Source organism: Anabrus simplex, chromosome 1, assembly GCF_040414725.1.
Source record: "Anabrus simplex isolate iqAnaSimp1 chromosome 1, ASM4041472v1, whole genome shotgun sequence".
NCBI lineage: Eukaryota > Metazoa > Arthropoda > Insecta > Orthoptera > Tettigoniidae > Anabrus > Anabrus simplex.
Genome location: NC_090265.1, coordinates 913,749,736 through 913,772,691, shown reverse-complemented (window position 1 = coordinate 913,772,691; position 22,956 = coordinate 913,749,736).

Here is a 22,956-nt window from a genome sequence, read left to right as displayed (position 1 = left end):
ACGCAAAAGTACTGCTCCCATCAAGAAGTGGCAGCAGGTGACATTTATAAATACACTTCTGTAATAACGTTGTTCTTCCCAATTGTAACCTTACGACTACTTGTATCAAGCAAGTGGTCGCGTGGTTGGGGCACGTAGCTGTTCGGGAGATAGTAGGTTCGAATCCCACTGTTGGCAGCCTTGAACATGGTTTTCCGTGGTTTCCCATTTTCACACCAGGCAAATGCTGGGGCTGTACCTTAATTAAGGCCAGGACCGCTTCCTTTCCACCCCAAGTCCTTTCCTCTCCCATCGTCCCCATAAAACCTGTCTGTGTCTGTGCGAAGTAAAGCAGATTGTAAAAAAAAAAAGGAGTCTATCACTAAAAATAGACTTACGTGCAGAATTACTGATATGGATAAAATGTGCTTAAATGTGGTTAAATTATTGGCAAGCTTCAATGAAATAATCTTAAAACCTTAAATTCGGGTGTATAGTACTCACTGGTACTCAGTAGTTCGAAGGAATTCCTAAATGAGTTCTGGAAGTTTCGATACATGTTAGAAGGTAGTACGCTCCAGTATTAAAGACTATTCTGTAGAGACATATTTCGTTTCTTCTCATCATTATTAGTACTGTCCCTGACATCTTTGTCATTAAATGTGCTGCATCCATTTGAATGGTCAAAAGTCTTATATGCATTATACGGCGAGGAAAGTGGCAGGTAATTGCGGGATCAACTTAACATTCAATAGGCCTATTTAAGCAAAATAATTATACCCTACAGACAACACAATGAAAACAAAAAATGAAGAGAAGGAAAAACATATAACTCCCCTTCTTGTCAGCAGTCAACACTTCAGTATTCACAACAAAGTATGCGCGAACCTTCAACTTTCTTTCTTTCTTTCTTTCTTTCTTTCTTTCTTTCTTTCTTTCTTTCTTTCTTAATCTGTACCGAGCTCGATAGCTGCAGTCGCTTAAATGCGGCCAGTATCCAGTATTCGGGAGATAGTAGGTTCGAACGCCACTGTCGGGAGCCCTGAAAATGGTTTTCCGTGGTTTCCCATTTTCACACCAGGCAAATGCTGGGGCTGTACCTTAATTAAGGCCACGCCCGCTTCCTTCCCTTTCCTAGCCCTTTCCCATCCCATCGTCGCCATAAGACCTATCTGTGTCGGTGCGACGTAAAGCAACTAGCAAAAAAAAAATTCTTAATCTGCTTACACTCCAGGGTCGGTTTTCCCTCGGACTGAGCGAGGGATCCCACCTCTAACGCCTCAAGGGCAGTGTCCTGGAGCTTCAGACATTGGGACGTGGGATACAACTGGGGAGGATGACCAGTACCTCGCCCAGGCTGCCTCACCTGCTATGCTGAACAGGGTCCTTGCGGGGGACGGGAAGATCAGAAGGGATAGACAAGGAAGAGGGAAGAAAGCGGCCGTGGCCTTAAGTTAGGTACCATCCCGACATTTGCCTGGAGGAGAAGTGGGAAACCACGGAAAACCACTTCCAGGATGGCTGAGGTGGGAATCGAACCCACCTCTACTCAGTTGACCTCCCGAGGCTGAGTGGACCCCGTTCCAGCCCTCGTACCACTTTTAAATTTCGTTGCAGAGCCGGGAATCGAACCCGGGCCTCCGGGGGTGGCAGCTAATCACACTAACCACTACACCACAGAGGCGGACACCTTCAACTTCATGAATGAAATAGTGACTCCTATTAGAAGTCCTCTTTTAGTGAAACACGTAGCAATAATAATGGCTTTTCGTCCCACTAATTACTTTTACGGTTTTCGGGGGACGCCGGCTGGAATTTTGACCCGCAGGAATTCTTTTACATGCCGAAAAATCTAGCGACACGGTGATGACGTATTTGAGCACTTTCAAGTACCACTGGACTGAGACAGGATCGAACCTGCCAACTTGGGCTCAGAAAGACAGCGCCTTAACCGACTGAGCCACGCATCCCGGTCAAATAACAGTTGTCTATTAGAATAAAATAGTAATAGTAATAAATAAGAAGACATTGTTAATAGTTATACCATGTTAAGAAAACAATGACGTCCGGACTTAATTCCTCGGTAGGTCATCCTGTACTTGGCACAAGTGAAAGTTCTAAGGGAGAGCGGGTAATTTCGAATAATAAACTTTAAATTTTGATTTACATATCTGTGTCATTTCATTGTTGTGAAACATATATTCTACGCTTGACATTCTCATGAAAAGTGTTTTTTTATTTTTATTTTTTATTCCTTGGATATACTGATTTTACATATGGTAAATCTGCCGCTAAGACTTTCCCGGTCTTTGAGAAGCAAGTTTTGCTCTTGATCAGCGGGTTGCATATCTGCAGTATATACGTTTCCCTTCGTAGTGGATTTAGCCGTACATTTCCTGCGGCCCGGCCTGGAGCCAGCGTTACAACAGGCTGTCAGCCATATGATAACGAAAGCACAATAAAAAGTGTGATAAACCCGTCGCTCATATTTTTTTTTGTATCTCAATGCATGCGTGAAAACTCGTCAGGTTCAAACATCAACACTCTGGCATATCACACAGTGTGTTCGATGATGTTCAAAAGATTTTCTGATAAAATGGTTGACCTAATGAATAGGGCCCGGTTTATTTTGTAAATACATATTCCACTCCTTTACAACTGAAAGTGAAAATTATCGGCGAATTGTGGTTCTAATATGGTTATACCTGTGTTTCATTTTGCATATTCCTAGTAAGAATTACATATTTTTACATATTATGTGAGGAATACAACATTTTTGTACATGTCTAGGTAATTATTACAAAAAGAAAATTGCGTCAGTTTAATTTTTAGACTATATTAATATAACTGGCGAATTTGATCTCGTATAGAATACATATCTATTCTTAAAGTTGACATTAAAATGTCTTTAAAATTGACTGTGAAATAGAGTAGGGCCGAGCGCCTCAATTGCATACTGCAGCACTAATTCTTCCTTGGAATCTGGGATGGCTAGGTGTCTTTCATTGGTGAGAGTTTCTAAAAAACTAACAAGTGCAGTCTTGAAACGAAATCTAAGTTATTCAAGCTCTTTATCTGTTTGCAAGATCATTAGTGTCGAAAAAGTAGAGCCCCGAAAGATATTTCATTCAGCTACTTTTATCTTTTACAATATGCACCGGTGACTACCTGCGATGTCGAACGCTCCTTCTCAGCTTACAAGAGAATGTTATCGGATCAGCGCCAAAACAGAACAATGGAAAACATGGAGAAGTACCTGGTTACAAACTGCGCCTCATTTTAAAACTTTACCGTACTAATTCTGTTAATAGGGATTTAAAGACAGATTCTATATTACCTTTATTTAGTAACATTTATTTGTTTCATTTTCAGGGCATGAGGGCAACGGGAAATCAGCTACAACAATACAATGTCGTCGTCCCCTCTGCCAAACCAACGAATGAGTAAATTGTCAAATATAGGAGAGCTGAAAGAAGATGCGATTACTCATGTCAAATCAATTTTTATATTAAATGATTGGTTTCATGTGTTTGCCAAACAGAACGAGCTGCAGACGTGAGACTTTGTCAGATGGTAGACGTTATATAAATAATAAAATCTAGACCAAAACCTTAGAACTACAGGTTCCCTAGTTCGTCACTTTCGCTAGTTTACCATAGTGGGGACGGTGTATAATTTACTCCACGATTTACTGTGCAAAACATTATTTTTAATTAATAATTGATGTATTTTGATTATTCAGCAATATCAAAATTAGAAAACAGTAGACTATATACATTATCTCAAACAACAACTATGCTTTGTCATAAAATATGAAGGTGTTTAAAACAATTTTATTGTCCCATATTTCAAGCATAAATCAAAAAAGAAATATACGAACACTTTTATAAATTTAATGCAGTAATACTGTTACATATTTTATGGCTAATACATATTTTGTGAATATTTCATATTTAATTACATATTTCTCTGATATTTACTATATTTTACGTACATTTTTCGCACACTGATATTAAATAAAAATCCGGGCACTTATTATGAAAATCAGATGCAACTGTTGAAATTCATACTCATCTCCATCCCACATTCGAAAAACCTGGGTTTGATTTGCTTCTCGACTAAGAATCCTTACATGCTCTGAGGTCTGAAATGCCATTTCAGTGAGCCTCATGAGGTAAAATGAGGAGCTAGAATCTGACATATGAAGTAATTACCGCGATGACCATACTTACATTTTGTTCTATTCCGAATGAAACTGAGTGTATCAGACTCTGACCTTTTGAGCCCACATTGGAGGATTCGATTTCGAGCCGATCCAGTGGTACTTGAAGATGTTCAAATACGCCACCTTTGGGTTGGGGGATTTGCCGGCACCAAAATCCTGCGGGACAAACTTCCGGCACCTCGGCGCCTCCGTAAACCGTTAATAGTTTTAACAATTTTAAAAAATGATTAAATTGTCTTTTTTAATTCATGATTTCTTTGCTTTGTCCATTGTTGGCAACCTATGTATTCGAGAAGCTGATGTTTTATTATTTCTAGTATTAAAAAAAATCTCTCTCTAATTAAAAATGACCTTCTGCCTAATTGTATTTCGCACCTGTTGATTTACCATAAGGGCTACAAACCTTCTTTCTAATCATCATTTCTGTAGCTATTTATTTCTAAATCGTGGGCGTCGGCCTATTTTTTATGGGGAAGGTATACGGCGTCATCTGGAAAGCGGAAATAACTCGAACTATTATTGATAATGATAATGAGCATAGTACTTTTACCAAGAAAGAAAGAATGTTATTATTTTACATTAATATCTGGATATTCAAATATTAACTTACTTATCCGGCGCTACAGCCCTGTGTGAGCCTTGGCCTCTTCTACGATAGTCCGCCATCTACTTCGATCCTGAGCGGCTGGTCTCCATGGGCGGATGTTCATTGCCCTCAAGTCAGCTTCAACTTCATCACTCCATCTATTACGGGGCCTTCCTTGTCGCCGTCTTTTGTCTACTCGGGATTTAACTACTTTTCTTGGCATTCGATCTTCCTCCATTCTTTCCACATGGCCAAGCCATCGCAGTCTCTGTGCCTTAATAAATCTAACTATATCCTCCTGGTCTAATATGTTTTGTATTTCAGCATTCGTCCTTATCCTCCAACCATTCTGGTCTTGAATTGGGCCATATATTCGTCTAATAATCTTTCTTTCAAATATCTTTAATTTATTTGCGTCATCAACTAAAAGGTTCCAGGCTTCTGAGCCATATGTCACAACAGGTCTAATAAGGGTCTTATATATTTTGAATTTTGTAACTTTAGACAATAGACTAGTCAAATATTAAACACTTCATGCATTAAGTTAAAAGAAATACATTGCATTTGCTATTCAGAGGACACCACCAAAAAGTGGGACAAACGTTAAGGGAGGAGAATCAAATTTGTTTCCACGGGGTCGCACCCCCCGCCCCCACAACCTCCTTTCCGACGTTCATATTCCAAATTCTGACTTCCTTCCAAAATGTTGACTCCAAGTTTTGTGCCATCATTAATATTAACGAACGAGAGAGCTGGTGCAATAGAAGTGTGTATTCAACCAGGGATGACGTGGCAGATCGATGGTGCGGGATCCTCAGGAATGAGTTGCAGCAAATCATCACTGTCTTATAGCCTAACATTCCTGTTCCTGTTTCTTGACGGAAGCAGGATTTTTGGATCTGTCTCTTGGCACAGATCAGAGAAAATTATAGCTTCCACCAAAGTCTTACTATTATTTATTTATTGCTGGGACAGTATAGAACCTGCTGGGGTATTGGTGGTGCTGAGTAATGAAATTCAGAGCACAGTTACTGTGTCTAATTGATATGAAAGGTGTTACTCATTGGTTCATTCGTGCAGCAATAACACTGTGCGACCGAATGAGGAAAGGAATGGCAAACAAGGACGGGTTCAACATCTAGTGATGGAATACAGTAAATTTTGCTTTTATTTGACCAAGAGAAATCATGTCCTGTTCACAGGAGCTAGGAAAGTATTTAATGTAGGCTAACTTAATATCGTAGCAAGAGACCTGGATAGAAAAATGACATGTTAGAGAAATATGAACCGTAATCAGTATAGCGCCACCATAGGTTTTGGCACTTTACCTAAAATTGCATGTGACAACGAAGCGCAGGGCGGCCAAAAAGAATGCCATCGATTGACAATAATTGCGGCGCAACGATGAAGATGTGGACAGGACCGGCAGGGAAACACTAGCGCCGGCGAATTATTTTGGCTCGTGATATGGGAGTTCTTAGAAGAAGATGTAAGATCATAAACAATGGAACAGAATGATCTGGAAGTGGAAACTATTAGTAGACCTATACAGGAACTCAAAGTCGGTCTTATGTGCGTCAATCGAGTGGAAATAACCAGTTACGAGACGGTCGCATGCCCATCGGGAGTGAATCCATCAAACAGCTACGCGAAATTCAAAGAGGCTTGCTGGTTGCGAACTGTTCTGGAACGATACTGCGCTGTGACAAGCAGCCGTGTGGAGACCTGGAGTTCAACGTGGTAGTGTGCAAAGTGTGTATGTATGTATGTATGTATGTATGTATGTATGTATGTATGTATGTATGTATGTATGTATGTATGTATGTATGTATGTATGTATGTATGTATGTGTGTGTGTGTGTGTGCGTGTGAAGAAAACTTGTGTCAAGCAGAAAACTCAAAAGCCATAGAACTTTTAATTAAGTGTAAATAGTAGTTGTCCGCCTCTGTGACGTAGTGGTTAGTGCGATTAGCTGCCACCCCCGGAGGCCCGGGTTCGATTCCAGGCTCGCCACGAAATTTGAAAACTTCTACGAGGACTCGAAAGGGGTCCACTGAGTATTCGGAGGTCAACTGAGTGGAGGGGGTTCGATTCCGACCTCAGCCATCTTCGAAGTTGTTTTCCGTGGTTTCCCCACTTCTCCTCCAGGTAAATGCCGGGATGGTACCTAACTCAAGGCCACGGCAGCTTCCTTTCCTCTTTCTTGTCTATCCCTTCCGATTTTCCCATCCTCCTACAAGGCCCCTGTCCATCATTGCAGGTGAGGCCACCCGGGTCAGATACTGGTCCTCCTTCCCTGTTGTATCCCACCGATCCTATGTCGCACGCTCCAGGACGCTGCCCATGAGGCGGTAGAGGTGGGATCCCTCGCTGAGTCCGAGGAAAGAATTCAACCTTCGAGGGTAAATGGTTTGAGAAAGGGACAAATTAAAATTTAAAATATATAGTTCAGTAGATTTAGTGGGTGGAAGAACACTCTAATTCTCTGTGTAGTAATTGTAGCTGTAAGGACACGAATAAATCGCCACCTTCAGTTTATAGAACCAGCACCGTTTTTGTTTCGGTTACACTTCAATTGAAAAACCTCGGTGATGATATTTGAGGAGCCAACCACCCTCCAGAGTGGTGACTTAGCAGACAGATTATATCAATGACCGGCATTGTGTTTTCTCTACGTACAGGACTGTTATGATGAAATAGTGTGTGGTCAATGCAAACGCCCCAATTAGCCTCCTTGAAGGCATAATTTTTCTTCAAGGTCCAGTGCATTTATTTAGACCGCAAATTTACCACGGGCGAGGTGAAGGTAAGGTCGTTTGAGAAGGTGACATGGATGTTATGGAACTCGTGTTACTGAGCACATTAACTGGATAGTGTGTCGTCTAGAATCAGGCTATACGGACTAGTAGAAGCCCATAAAACTTAAGGGGAATTTTTGCTTCATTTGAAGTATCAGATATCCAGTCCACCATTGAGACAACGAAGCCGACCGACATAATTCTCATAGTAAGGCGATTGTTTTAAAACTATCTCACCCTCGGACATAATTTTCAATTTTTATTTGTGTTACAATAAATTCCTATTCCATAGATTAGGGTTGATCATAAGTCCATTTTCTTGAATTCTACATTGATTTGAACCAAGACTTCTTAGTGCACATTGTTAAAGGTTACGAGGGAAATAAGATCGAAGTTGGGAGAACTTAGAGACGATGATTTTCTGTAACAGAAAACGCTGACGTTCGAATTCCAGTCGCTTCTGGACCGAGATTTTAATCTCAAGAATCGCGTGTCGTCAGGAAGGGCATCCGGTCTTAAACCTCCAGCCAAAACTAAAATGAGCCTTGTGGCTCCAGTGACCCCAGAAATGGAAAAATCAGGAAGTCTTCCTCTCCAAATCCGTATCAAAAACCGGCACTAAGGGATAGAAATAATAATAATAATAATAATAATAATAATAATAATAATAATAATAATAATAATAATAATAATAATAATAATAATAATAATAATAACAATATGAAAATCTACAGCCTATTTACAGTCATTCGACCGGGTCAGGAATGGAATGAATGAAGCCCCATCTAGCTGTGAGGATCGGAACTGTGCCGGCTGCCGAAGTCTGTCGCACTCCTCTGGAGTAATAAATAATCACTGAAAGATGAAATGAAATGATACTGGATAGTGTTACTGGAATGAAAGATGACTGGGAAAATCGGAGTACCCGGAGAAAAACTTGTACCGCCTCCACTTTGCCCAGCACAAACCTTACATGAAGTGATCGGGATTTGAACCACGGAACTCTGCTGTGAGAAGCCGGCACGTTGTCGCATGAGCCAAGGATGCTATAATAATAATAATAATAATAATAATAATAATAATAATAATAATAATAATAATAATAATAATAATAATAATAATAATAATAATAATAATAATAATAATAATAACTGAAGAAGAATATAATAGAGTACTCCCATCCTCTAGTTCCGGATCGCTTGAAACTAGGGAGAGAGCACTTTTATTGCAATTCATTAAAGTTTGACCAAAGGCCATCACGCTAACCATTTAGCCATTGAGCCGGACATCATCCTAGGTGATACCCTCCTAATGGTGTTTCCCACCAGGGTGAGAAAGCGTTGACGCCTGACACATTGACATATTTCAATTTAAAACAGGTTTTTTAGTTCCATCTTCAGAAAATATTCAAAATTAAAAGTATTAAATTCCACATAATTGTGTCGTCTTGCTTTTAAAATTTCAAGCACAATAAATTGTCATCTATATTTTGAAATGAAGACAACGCAGTTATATGGATTGTAATATTTACTGATGATGGAACTAAGCTTCCGAAAACCTATTTTTAAGTAAAATATTTTAATGTGATATAGACTGTTTTTTAATTTTAAGATGATTCATTTCAGTCCGCCTCTGTGGTGTAGTGGTTAGTGTGATAAGCTGCCACCGCTGGGCTGGAGGCCCGGGTTTGATTCCAGCTTTGGCACGAAATTTGAAAAGTGGTACGGGGGCTGGAACGGGGTCCACTCAGGCTCGTAAGGTCAGCTCAGTAGAAGGGAGTTCGATTCCCATCTCAGCCATCCTCGAAGTGGTTTTCTGTGATTTCCTCAATTCTCCTCCAGACAAATGCCGGGGTGGTACCTAACTTAAGACCACAGCCCTTCCTTCTCTATTTCTTGTCTGTCCCTTCCAAACGTACCCTTCCCCCCACAAGGCCCCTGCTCAGCATAGTAGGTGAGGCCGCCTGGGTGAGGTACTGGTCCTCCTACTTAGCTGTATCCCCCGAACCAAAAGTCTCACGCTCCAGGACACTGCCCTTGAGGCAGTAAAGGTGGGTTCCCTCGCTGAGTCCGAGTGCAAATCCAACCCTGGAGGGTAAACGGATTAAGAAAGTAAGAAGGATTTCGAATCTTCACTGATGATGGAACGAAGGTTCCGAAAACCGGTTTTGAATTGAAATACTTTGATGTGTGCTGATATAGTCTGTTTCTAATTTTAAGAAGTCTGTCATTCAATTCATCTTCATTAGATCCTCAGATAAGTTTAACGTCAGGAAGTGCATTCGACTATAAAAACACGCCGTATAATTTAATTTCACCTCGTCCCCAACACCTCATCACGAAGCTGGGCTATAGATAGACAATGTAAAAAGTTAATGCATGGTATTTATTCTGAAGACGTTATTCGAGGCAAAGTGTGTTTGGGTGTCACGTTGCTGCGAGTTCACATAAAGGAAAATAACTAAAGAATTGAAGTTGGTTTTGGACGTCGGGCCTCTAAGATTAATGCTGGATATTCAGTGAAATCGTAAAGGTCCAAATAGGTAAATTTTGACATTTTCACTTTTTCACATCTTATAAACGCGTGAATCATATTGTTTAATGTGGGATTTGTTTCATTCAAATATTCGAATCTTTCTTTCTTCTTTCTTAATCTGCTTACCCTTCAGGGTTGGTTTTTCCCTCGGACTCAGCGAGGGATCCCACCTTTACCATCTCAAGGGCAGTGTCCTGGAGCTTTAGACTGCGGGTCGGGGGATACAATACAACTGGGGAGGATGACCAGTACCTCGTCCAGGTGGCCTCACCTGCTAAGCTGAACAGGGGCCTTGTGGGGGATGGGAAGATTGGAAGGGATAGACAAGGAAGCGGCCGTAGCCTTAAGTTAGGTACCATCCCGGCATTTTCCTGGAGGAGAAGTGGGAAAACATGGAAAACCACTTCCAGGATGTCTGAGGTGAGAATCGAACCCACCTCTACTCATTTGACCTCCCGAGGCTGAGTAGACCCCGTTCCAGCCCCCGTGCCACTTTTCAAATTTCGTGGCAGAGCCGGGAATCAAACCCGCGCCTTCGGGTGTGGGAGCTAATCCCACTAACCACTACATCACAGAGGCGGCCTATCCGAATATTTGCTGTTTTAAATAATGTGTTTAATAGATTGGTGCACTTCTATTCCAAGACACGTTTTGTGCAATGTATCACTGATTTACAGAAATCTCAAGGACTATTAACACTAGAAGGCTGTGGTTTGGCGTGTTTTGAAGAGAAATATATGTTTTAGTTGGTCACCTTGCTTGAGCTACAATCGCAAGATGCAGTGTTGTTTTGGTGGTGGATTTTAAAGCTTCTATTCTTCAGTGGGTGAGCTTTACCAAAACTTTTACTTTTAAATGCAATTTACTCAAAATCACTTTTTCCGAAACAAATGCTCCCTTTTCTCAGAAACAACTGAAATGTTTACCAATTTTTTTTATACTATTGTGGTATTATGGGACTACCTTGGTTGACATTTATTGAATAGTTTACTTTTTATAATAAAATATCAACAGAAAAAGTTTAGAATTGGGGAAAATTTTAAAAATCATAACTCTTTTCGTAGCACATGTTTTAAAGCTATTCTAGATCAGTGTGTGCGAAAGACATGAATTAATCTCATATAAAAAATATTTTTTCTGCATTCATTGGCTACTGAGAAAAGGGTTCATTTATTCAGCTATTTAATGGGTTAAGGAACGTTCAAAAATAAAAATAAGGAATAGTGTAATTTGTTCAAAATCTAAGAACTACATATAACAATAATATCTACAAACCTTGACTACATCTATGATAAAAATACTCGTACTCCAGGCATCATTGTTAAATATGCTTCTTTCTATATACTTAACATTCTAAGATACCACACACAAGGCATCACCTTACGTGGTATTTTACTGATATCCTGACTCGACTCTGTTGAGGTTGGTGTGATTTTGTTATATATATTCATAATATATTTAATGTTTAAAAGAGATAGTTTAAAGTTCAATGTATTTCAAATATTAATATGGTAATAATAATAATACTACAGTAATATATGTAAGAGTTAGTTACAAGATTTTTTTTTCAAGTATTAATGTTTTTACAAGAGTTATGTATATAAGAAACAGAGTCCTAAAATATGTAAACAACATAATGAGTGAATAAATACTACTACTACTACTACTACTACTACTACTAAATAAATTCTCGTCTTATTAGATTTTGGACAGTGATTTAGGTTATTTCAAAATGGTATATTCATGAGAATGAACTCAAAGTTTACAGCTTCGTATAATCAGGGCTATACCTTCACCTCGGCCATTGTAAAGCCATGACTTTGGTAATTACACTGGACCTTCAAAGAAAATTACACCCACAGGCTGGATAATTGGGTCGCTTACACAGCGCGCGCGCCGTATTTCAACACACTGACAAAGTGTACAGAGAATGCAGTTAATTTAAATTATTTTCTCATTTTTGTTCTCTAAGGGGGAATATAATGATATTAACTGTAATCAAGAAGAGGGACGGTGAGCTCTAGCAATCGATTCGCTGGCGTTTGCATCTTCCTAATTTACGCTGTTCCGACATTTTGTTATCAATGTTTTTCAGCGAAGAGTATCATTTTACGATATATCTACAGAATAATCTGTAATTGAAATGAGGACAAGGAGTACCAACTAGAAGCGAAATACCTCTCAGTGATCATGGACGTGCAAGTGAGCGTTTCTGTGATTCTTTCTTTCTTTCTTAATCTGCTTACCCTCCAGGGTTGATTTCCTCTCTCCCTCAGCGAGGGATCCCACCTCTGCCGCCTCAAGGGTAGTGTCCTGGAGCGGGAGACTTTGCGTCAGGGGATACAACTGTGGAGAATGACCAGTACCTCGCCCAGGCGGCCTCACATGCTATGCTGAACAGGGGCCTTAGTGGGGGTGGGATGATTGGAAGGGGTAGACAAGGAAGAGGGAAGGGATCGGCCGTGGCCTTAAGTTAGGTACCATCCCGGAACTTGCCTAGAGGAGAAGTGGGAAACCACGGAAATCCACTTCCAGGATGGCTGAGGTGGGAATCGAACCCACCTCTACTCAGTTGACCTCCCGAGACTGAATGGACCCCGTTCCAGCCCCCGTACCACTTTTCAAATTTCTTGGCAGAGCCGGGAATTGAACTTGGACCTCCGAAGGTGACAGCTAATCACACTAACCACTACACCACAGAGGCGGACTTGCGTGACTCACAAGAATAAAATATAAAGGTCTGTCGGGTCTGTCGGTGAATACGAATTATTTACTCCCAGTTCATTCTCAAGTATTGGCAGGTGAGGCTAAGTTTCGTGATATTAATGATTTTACTTCTCAGTAACTACTTGTACGGTTTTCGGAGCCGCTGAGGTGCCGAAATGTTTTTCCCTAGGAATTCATTCACGTGCCGGTAAATCTGGAAACAAGAGGCTGGCATATTTGACCACCTTCAAATACCACTTGGTTGAGTTGGGATCGAACCCACCAGCTCGGAATCAAAAGGTTCATTCAGCCTGGCAGCCTCGCGGTGTAAGAATTAAGTGCCTGTCTCTTACATCGAGGCATCCAGTTCGATTCTCGGCTTGTGAGATCTGGAATGGGATCCACTGAACTGTTGAGCTATTGAAATGAGAGGCAGCGGACTCGGATAAGAAAGCCAAGAATAGAGAGAGTAAAGCTAGCATTAACACAACATTCGCACGTATCTTACACGTGATGCCTTCTCGGACGTACGTTTACTGCGACTTTCCTGCTTCTGCGAATGAGTAGGTTTCATTCTTACGCTTACATATCATAACTTGTAAATCACGCTGAAAAATGTCTGCCTCCGTAGCGTAACGGTTAATGTTATTAGCTGCCGTTCCCGGGGGCCCGGGTTCGATTCCAGGTACTGCCAGAAATATAAGAATGGCAGGAGGGCTGGTATATGGTTGAAATGGTACATGCAGCTTACCTTTATTATTGGGTGTGTGCCTCAAAAGAGCTGCACCACCTTACGATTAGAACACGAGTTTACTTTACTCTGAAAAATAAATAATTATATCTTTGCCTTTATTTATAGAGAATTCCGAACCTGTCTGAGAGCGTTGGCGTCGGAGGATGTCCAAATGTGACGGTCCCGTGTCGTTTACTACTGGTATGCTTAGAAACTCCTGTTGGATAAATTGTCCAGCACCTCGGCGTCTCTTGAAATCTATAGCAACTGAATGGACTCTAAATAACATACATACATACATTATCATTATAGACCGTTATGCCTTTCAGCGTTCAGTCTGCAAGCCTCTGTGAATTTACTGAACGTCGCCATAATCCTCTATTTGCAACTAGTGCTGTGGCCTCATTTAGTTCTATACCTCTTAAATCGTTAGAAACTGTGTCTAATCATCGTCGTCTTTGTCTCCCTCTACTTTTCTTACCCTCCATTACAGAGTCCATTATTCTCGTAGATAACCTATCCTTCTCCATTCGCCTCACATGACTGCATAACCAAAGCCGGTTTATGCGCACAACAACATGCATCGAGTTCATTCCTAACTTAGCCTTTATCTCCTCAATCCGAATACCCTTCTGTCATTGTTCCCACCTGTTTTTACCAGCAATCATTCTCGCTACTTTCATGTCTGTTACCTTTAACTTCCAGCTTTCACTCCCGTAATGCAAAGTTGGTCTGAAAACAGACCGATGTAAAGATAGCTTCGTCCGGGAGCTGACTTCCTTCTTATAGAATACTGTTGATCGCAACTGCGATCTCACTGCGTTAGCTTTACTGCACCTTGATTCAATCTCACTTACTATACTACTGTTCATAAACCTGTACTGTGTTATACGAAGACGCTGCATGAAGGGGCCTTTCAGCTTCATTGGCATGTAAATCATCAATAAATTCAAATTCAAATTCATCCTGGAAGAACACACATCCTAAATACTTGAAATTATCTGCCTGTTCAAAATTTGTATCACCAATCTGACGTTCAATTCTCTTGGATTTCTTACCTACTGACATCAGTTTCGACTCTAAATTAATAAATAAATATAAAATTGCAATAGGGTCCGAGTTCGGTGGTTTAGACGTTAGAACGCTGGTCTTCTGAGATTAACCTAGTGGTTTCGATATCAGTTCAGTTCGGTGGTATTTATAGATGCTCAAATATGCCACTCTCGTGTCGGTAGATTTTCTGTCACGTACGGGAAAAAATTCCAGCACCTCGAAGACTTTGAAGACTGTAAAAGCAGTGGGATGTAAAACCAATAACATTGCAGTTATTAAACTAGCATTCTACGAAAATATAAAAAATTAGCAAGAAACATCTAGTTAAGGATTCTTCAGGTGGAAACACAGTATGGTGTTAACTTGACATTTATTTCGCAGTCTGTTCATTATTAAGCATAGAATGTAACGGGGGCAAGAGTTGAACCCTTAGAACATAAACCAGTTGGTTACGTAATCTTATATCGACCGGCTGAGACAAGACACCGGGTGACACACATCCAGCCTCAGTACATCTGCTTCCTTGAAGAGAGGAGGGATCGTGTTCTGGCAGGGATTTGTTTGGCGCGCATCTGCTAAGCTGGAGATGTTGGCGGAGGAATTAATAGAATAAACGAACCGTGAATTTATTTGTTCGTCCAACTTCTTGCTCCGCAGTGAAAATTAAAGGAATATTAAGGCACTTATCGTTAAAGCAAATATCTCAGCTAATAAAGGCACTTCTTTTAGATATTCATCTTCAAAGTTCCAATTGACAAGAGAAGGGAGTTAGCAGTAATTAACAACGCAAAGCAAATACATCTCCTGACAGTGGAATTGAGTTGGTAGCTCTTTACCAGGCCAGTTTTGCTCTGAACGTTTTAGTTGGCGTACCCCAAAAATCCAATTATTTTACCTGCGTACCATCGAAGTACGAGTACACGTCCTACCAAAAGTTTAAGGACACCTAAAATTGCATAAGCATGTCTCCTCTCCACTTGTGGTTTCAGGCAAACAAGTTTTCACAGGAAACTAGTACATACTTAGAGGAACATTTTCTGGAATTTGCATTAAAATATCCCTCTTCGTATTTTTTTTTTTTGCTATTGGCTTTACGTCGCACCGACACAGATAAGTCTTATGGCGACGATGGGAGAGGAAAAGGCTAGGACTGGGAAGGAAACGGCCGTGGCTTTAATTAATGTTCAGCCCAAGCATTCGCCGTGTGAAAATGGCAAACCACGGAAAACCATCTTCAGCGCTGGTGACAGTTTGGTTCGAACCCACTATCTCCCGATTACTGGATACAGGCCGCACTTAAGCGATTGTAGCTATCGATCTCGGTCCTTTTTGTTTTGAAGTTAATAATTATTTTATTATAATTGGAATGAATTTAGCTATTTTTTAATTTTTGTGGAGAGCACAAAGAAGAAACGCAGATACCTGTGGAATATTTATAATTGTATTAGAGCAACAGAATATGTTTCCAGTAAAAAAAAATCCCCGTTTTATAAGTCTCAACAGAACCACAGAAAGTGGTTATAAAACAAACTTTCCTTGAATTTGGCTGGCAGGGAGACTCTTCAAGCTACCGAGATCGTTTGTGTGTTGTGTTGTAGTTTAAATATCCCTCTACAACGCAACATGCAAACGATCTTGAGGAGTCTCCGGCCCAGCCATAGTCAATGGATGTTTGTTTTATAACCTCTTTCTGTGGTTCTGTTGCGAGTTTTGAAACGGGGTAATTTTTAATAGAAACATTTCATGTTGCTGTATTACAATTATAAATATTCTACAGGTATCTGTGTTTCTCCGTAACAAAAAATATTAATGTAATCCCCATATTCTACTGTCCAGATCTCCTCAAGTATAAAACATATCTATTTTATTTCCTATTATTACAAACAAAAAATGTAGTGGCTTCAAAACAAGGAAGGATATTTTATGAAAATTTCAGATAATTTTCCTTTAAATATGTTCTATTTCCCTGTGAAAAATAGTTTGCCTGAGACCACAAGTTTAAGGACAGGAATTATGTTCATGAAATATACAGGTGTCCTTAAACGTTTGGTAGAACGTGTATATTACGATTATACTAGAAATAACAAATTATTGTTGCTGGATGCCAAATAATATTAACCATCATCATCATCATCATCATCATCATCCGCAGCTTATCCCGCTTGCTCAGGATCCCTGCACGCACTGAGGCATGAAAGAATTGTGGCCGGGGATTTAATGTCGCATGCACTTCCTGACACCAAGGGATTTTCAACTGAAAATGAATCAAATCAAAGTTGCCGGGCTTACATACAAGCAGCAAAGCCGCTGCACCACTATGTTCCCCAATAATAACAAAGGAAAGGGTAAAGGCAACCTGGCAACTCTTTCGGAGTAAAGTTTACAGAAGTAGCCCAAAATTGAGCGGTTAGCAGTGACCGGAGAACTCTTCCTGGCATTTTTATTGCTAAACAGTAGCTCAATTATTCGACCATTGTGGTCTTCTGTTCCCTTCGCAGCCAAGGTGGCAAGCCTTCACATGGCAGATGGAGAAACGCGGTTTTCTCTTGAGTGGAATCACAAGGGTTTCATTGCCTAGCAACGATATATACGAATATAAATATTAATACAACAATTACTATATACCTATATACTGCTACTGAAAAAATGAAGTGATGAGCGGATTTCGGAACAAAAATTTAGAAAATAGCAATGCAGCATAAGCATAACTGACACATATTTTAGAATGTGTAGTTCGGAAAAACACTAAATCAAAAAAAGATTGTATTGAAAATGAACAGGCTCAATTTTTTTCTGAAGAGCTAACTGAAAACAGATAAAAGCTACGATAAATTTACGTACCCCTCGAAGCGACACCACATACCCCCAGTGGTACGCGAACCACACTTTGAATGCCACTGCTCTAAGCAGTACCAAACCCAAGCCAAATCCCATGGCGCAACAGACCGGAAAGTTTATGGCCTAACAAGCGGCCGCTGCTCAGCCCGAAGGCCTGCATAATACCAGGTTTTATTTGCCCGGCACGACGAATCCTCTCAGCTTTCTAGATCGGGGCCGCTATCTCACCGTCGGGTAGCTCCTCCATTGTAATCACGCAGGCTGAGTGGACCTCGAACCAGCCTTCTGATCCACGTAAAACTCCCTGACCTGGCCGAGAATCGAACCCAGAACTTCCGGGTAGAAGACAGGCACGCTACCCCTGCACGGCAGAGCCGGCCTAAGCAATTCAATATTTGTTATTTAGATTTATATATTAGTAAGGAATGCTTGTTGCTGCGGTGGTTAGTAGTGTAGTGCGTTGAGTGTAAATGAAGAGGTGTGTGTCAGAACGAACACAAACGCCCGAGCCAGAGGAATTAACCAGGCTCACCAACTTGGGCGCAGAAAGCCACCATTCTACCGTCTGGGCCACTCAGACCGGCACGTATGCTAATTCTTCCCCAAAATAGATAACATTGGTCACTTTCACCATAATAAAGCATTTATAGCCGTTCAGAAACGAATCAGCGCTGGGTAGTGTATAATATTCGAATTATTTTATCAGAATTTTAATTACTGTATTTTCAAAATATATAATTCATCTCGCATGTATAAGGGGAGATCAAAAAGATTCCGTTCGACATCCGTACAGTCCTGAATCGGGATGCCAGTCAGGCAAAATCGCCGTGAGCATTAACGCCCTCATCCCACCGACTCACCGGGTTGAATATCCTCGTGTAGTAAAACACCGTGTCTTGCTGCGTGAAGAAGTCCGCGGCTGCCTGCTGTACTTCCTCGTCCGACAGGAAGCGTCAATAATGTGTTGTACGTTACCGAAGCTGATGTCGAGATCTATTGCTGGCGCACGAATTGTTATGCGCCGTTTCGTCCTAATCGCCTCATCCAGCGCCAGCTTGTTATCTGTAATGGAAAAGGCTGGCCCCTCAGATCTACCGGCGTCTGGTGTCGAAACGCGACCTGCACGGAACTTGGTGCACCATTCCACAGCGGTGGTTTTCTACAGGCATGCTTTCCCATACAAAGTATTCATTATCCGATTGCTATCCACCAGTATTTGTCCTTCGGCATTGAAGAACAGAATAACAGCACATTGGTCCTGTTTGGACGCCAATGTCGCCATAGTTCACGTGGCCGCATTTAACACACGGACCTCGGCACGACACGGCTGTTACACTAATCCCTTTACCTACATGTCCGTGCTTCTTTACCCACATTGGAGTCGCCGTACGTTGCATATCCGCTGCGACAACGCCCTCAAACGAAAACTTTTTGATCACGCCTTATAGATACAAACTCTGTGGATACCCACAACAAACATTATATTTATATCAAAAATAAGTTTCCAGAAGGAAATCATAATTTAATTTCATCGATTGCTAATGTTAAAAACATTTAAGCTAATTAGGCCTTTTCAATCATGAAATTACCAGCGTTTCGCCCCAGTCTAGCAGTGGGCTCATCATTTGGATTGCTACACTTTTCTATAGGTTCAATAATTGTTTATGGAAAAAGTGTACTTGCGAGTAAATTGCATACAGTACCATGCACTCATTCTTATTTTGCAAGACTGTACATTCGATCGTATAAGCAATGATAGTGGACCATATATTATAGTTACAAAGTCAGCTGTGAATGACCTGATAATAGAACTCAGCCTTTAACCTGAAATGGTTAATTCCCTTGGCTCGGGGACAGGGTATTTGTGCTGTCCCCAACATCCCTGCAACTCACACACCACACATAACACTATCCTCCGCCACAATAAGACGCATTTACTTACACATGGCATATGCCACCCACCCTGTTCGGAGCCTAGAAATAGCCACACGAAATTATTATATCTCAGCCGTAATACTGCTCGCGTTTATGGTGCCCAGTTAGTAACAGAGTGTGACCCTCCTTGACACTGCTAGTAGCTGAATTCGAACCGGTTCATCTGTTTATTGTCTGTTACAGGGCCACTCCCACAGTCGTATCACTTCTCCAGCTACAGTGGTGTTACTGCCAAGACAACCACACGTTTTCTTATAGGTGCAGGAGTACTTCTAGACACCCGCAAATCTGCAGCCAATTATACTAGGCCCTTCGAGGGATGGAAGGTCCACATCGGCCAGACAGCTCCCTTTGCGGCCTTCATTCAGAACGTCCCACGTTCGATTCCCAGTCGCGCAAGGAATTTTTGCTGCGTCTGTTTAATTCCTCTGGCTCGGGGACTGGGTGTTTGTGTTCCTCTTCATACACATCTCCTCACCACACAAATTACCACACTGTCAAATACGCATCACGCATTTTAAAATATATGTATTTTAAGAATATCACCATCAGGAGATATTTTATCAAATACGTGATAACTATTTTATGTCTTAACTAGCAATTGTACCCGTGCTTCGCTACGGTATTCCAGATTGTATACGGATATCGAAGTAAATTACTGTACAAGAAGTTAATAATAATTTTTAAATTGCATGTAAATTGGCGTTATCCGAGAAAAGCATAGGGAGGTCCGCAGACGATGTTTCCAATGTAAAGTGCGAGTTGTGAAGTTGTGATGATAACGACAGGTGCACTTGTCTACCACAACTCATTATGTTTTAGAAACGTTGAATAGGGTGAAATTTGTGTACGATTTTCACACAGTGCATTACTTTTCAGATACTTATGCGCCAGCTTCAAACATAGAATATGGCTCACATATGGCTACTGGGTGGGCCAATATTAGTGTAGAATTTGATGATCCCATCTTTCCTATAAGTGAATCAAACCATCAATTGTACGTGTACAAAGTGCAAAATTTAGGTAAGTCCAGAAATAGAGAAAAAATTTAATGTATAAGGGATAGAGATACGACAAAAGGTCATAGGACCGAAGTTGTAGAGCACTCCAAATTGAACTAAGATTGTGCCATCCGTTTTGTGATACGACTTACCGTTTAGCCACGAAATACATCGAAAGGAAGGACTGCACCGTCACTAAAATTGCCTTCATATTTCGATATTTTTCGGGGGTAAAAAATGAATTTTTTAAACATCTCGTAAATTTTCCGTCGGTTACATGCTAAAAGCTATAATTTTGCAAAATTTCAATTTTCTAACTTGTCTAGGATATTGTGCTGCGATCTTGATATGGGGGAGTGGGTTAATTGAGGTACATCCCCAGCATTTTGCTGTTGTGGAAATGGGAAACCACGGAAAACCATCTTCAGGGCTGCCGACAGTGGGGTTCGAACCTACTATCTCCCGAATACTGGATACTGGCCGCACTTAAGCGACTGCAGCTATCGAGCTCGGTACAGTGGGATTCGAACCCACCATCTCCCAAATGCTAGCTCGCAGCTACGCGACCCTAACCGCACGGTCAACCAACTCGGTGGCCAAGAAAATGAGGGGGAAAGGTTTATTATTACCCTCCAACAAGAGAACATTGTTTACTGATCCTATAAAGCTGTATAGTGTCGCCCACTGAAAAGTTTCTTAGACAACTGCAACCATAGTCCTAGGTACTATGAATATTTATTACCTTTGTCAGGGAGCAAACACTGTTGACCTCACAAGGCGTGGTTACGATGGACACTTGGTGTAGTCTCCCCAGTTTGCACCCACTTGCTACTCGAGAAACAATGGCTGGTTCTGAGTCATAGAACATGGGTGCCGAGACGTTCAGAAAACAAATTACTGTAACTACTGTCGCTACAAATACTGAATACATGCCACCTCCCAACAAAATTTCAGAATTATTAGTATTCTAGCAAAATATCAAATCCCTACTGGTGGTACGTGTGATTTAATTTTAATGTAAATTGCTTTTGAGAGGAACAATAATATTATTTAAGAGTGTGAAGAGTGTGTTATTTAGGCCACAAATTTTCTTTTCTTTTGGTTTAGTTGTTCTTTTCACTTGACGAAATATGTAGGCTATATATTGTATTAAAACATAAATTAACAAAAATTGCCATCACAGTAATACGAAGGAGTGAGATACAAACCACAGACCTTGTTTTCGGCAGCCATACTTTATGGAAATACCTTTTTTTAATGCCATTCTTCAGGGCGTCGACCCATGTGGATCTTTTGTCCCTACTGGCACCACATTGTATGAACCTGGGTGTAATTGGAATGGCGGTAGTGTGGAATATTGTGTGCGAGGAAAGGAAGATTAAGAACGTCACAAACACTTAGTCCCCAGGCCAGGGATATTAATCATTACAAATAGAAAACCTTGACCCGGCCGGGAATCGAACCCGGGGCCGCCGGGTAACAGGCGGACGCGTCCCCCCTACATCGTGGGGTCGGACTGTGGCAATATTGCTAAAATATAAATAATGAATTCTTTCTACAAATTAGTGAAACTAAACCCTTCAATGTCACTTGGTTTTGGAAAAGCAGATGTTTCAAGAGAACTATAACTTGGTAAAAATTTTCTTTCTGAAACTAGTTTCTTAATCAATGACATACCAGTTTAATAAGGAAATATATTTTATTTTAGGAAAGAAGTCAAAGAAGTTTTAGGGTTCTCTTTAAGAGTCTTGGCCTGTCAAGACAATTGCTGTCAAGTGCCAAGTGGAGATTAGTTATCAGAATGATTTATCGAATCGACTATCTTCTTCACGGGGCACTGTTAGATGTTTTTCCTCCTGTCTAACAACAGAACTGTCACAGAACTATCAGCGTCAGGGTAAACGTGGGATTGGAGAGGGTGCGACAGTTGAAATCCGTCTTTTCTTCCGAGTTAACTCGGGTGTAGGATGGAAAAGGTTAATGACCGCGAGGGAAGGAACGGTATATCTCTTGCGATCTGCAATAACTGCAATAAAACAGGAAGCACCAAATGCCGTATATCTTATTATCTTACTCACTAAATCATCTACGTAATTATACGGAATTATCTTCAGCAACAGAGAATAAGTGGCAATGGGCATACACAATGTTTCCTGTATCTTATCTGAACGGTAGGCCCTACTTAGACTAACCCACGGTGTAATGTGAGCCATAGAAAGTTCGAAATTCTACTAGATAAGAATAATTATACGAAACATGTATGCAATTAGGAATTATCTGAGAAATGGACAACAAAGAGTACGCCAAAAACATATTTCCGACAGTACGTCGTCAAACCTCCTTATAACAGTGAAAATATATCTCTACTGTGCAGTGTTCGACTGTGGAACAAGTCCAAAGCATATGTCATTTCGTTTTCCTGTACTTGTACAACACATTTTTTCGGCAGATAGATCCTTAAAACCACGAACCTATTACGCTGGCGTAGCATGGGGAGAGGTGATACTCCCACATGGCGCGTCAAAGGTGGCGGAAAGGGGGGTCCTAACCGGCTTGCCGGCGGACT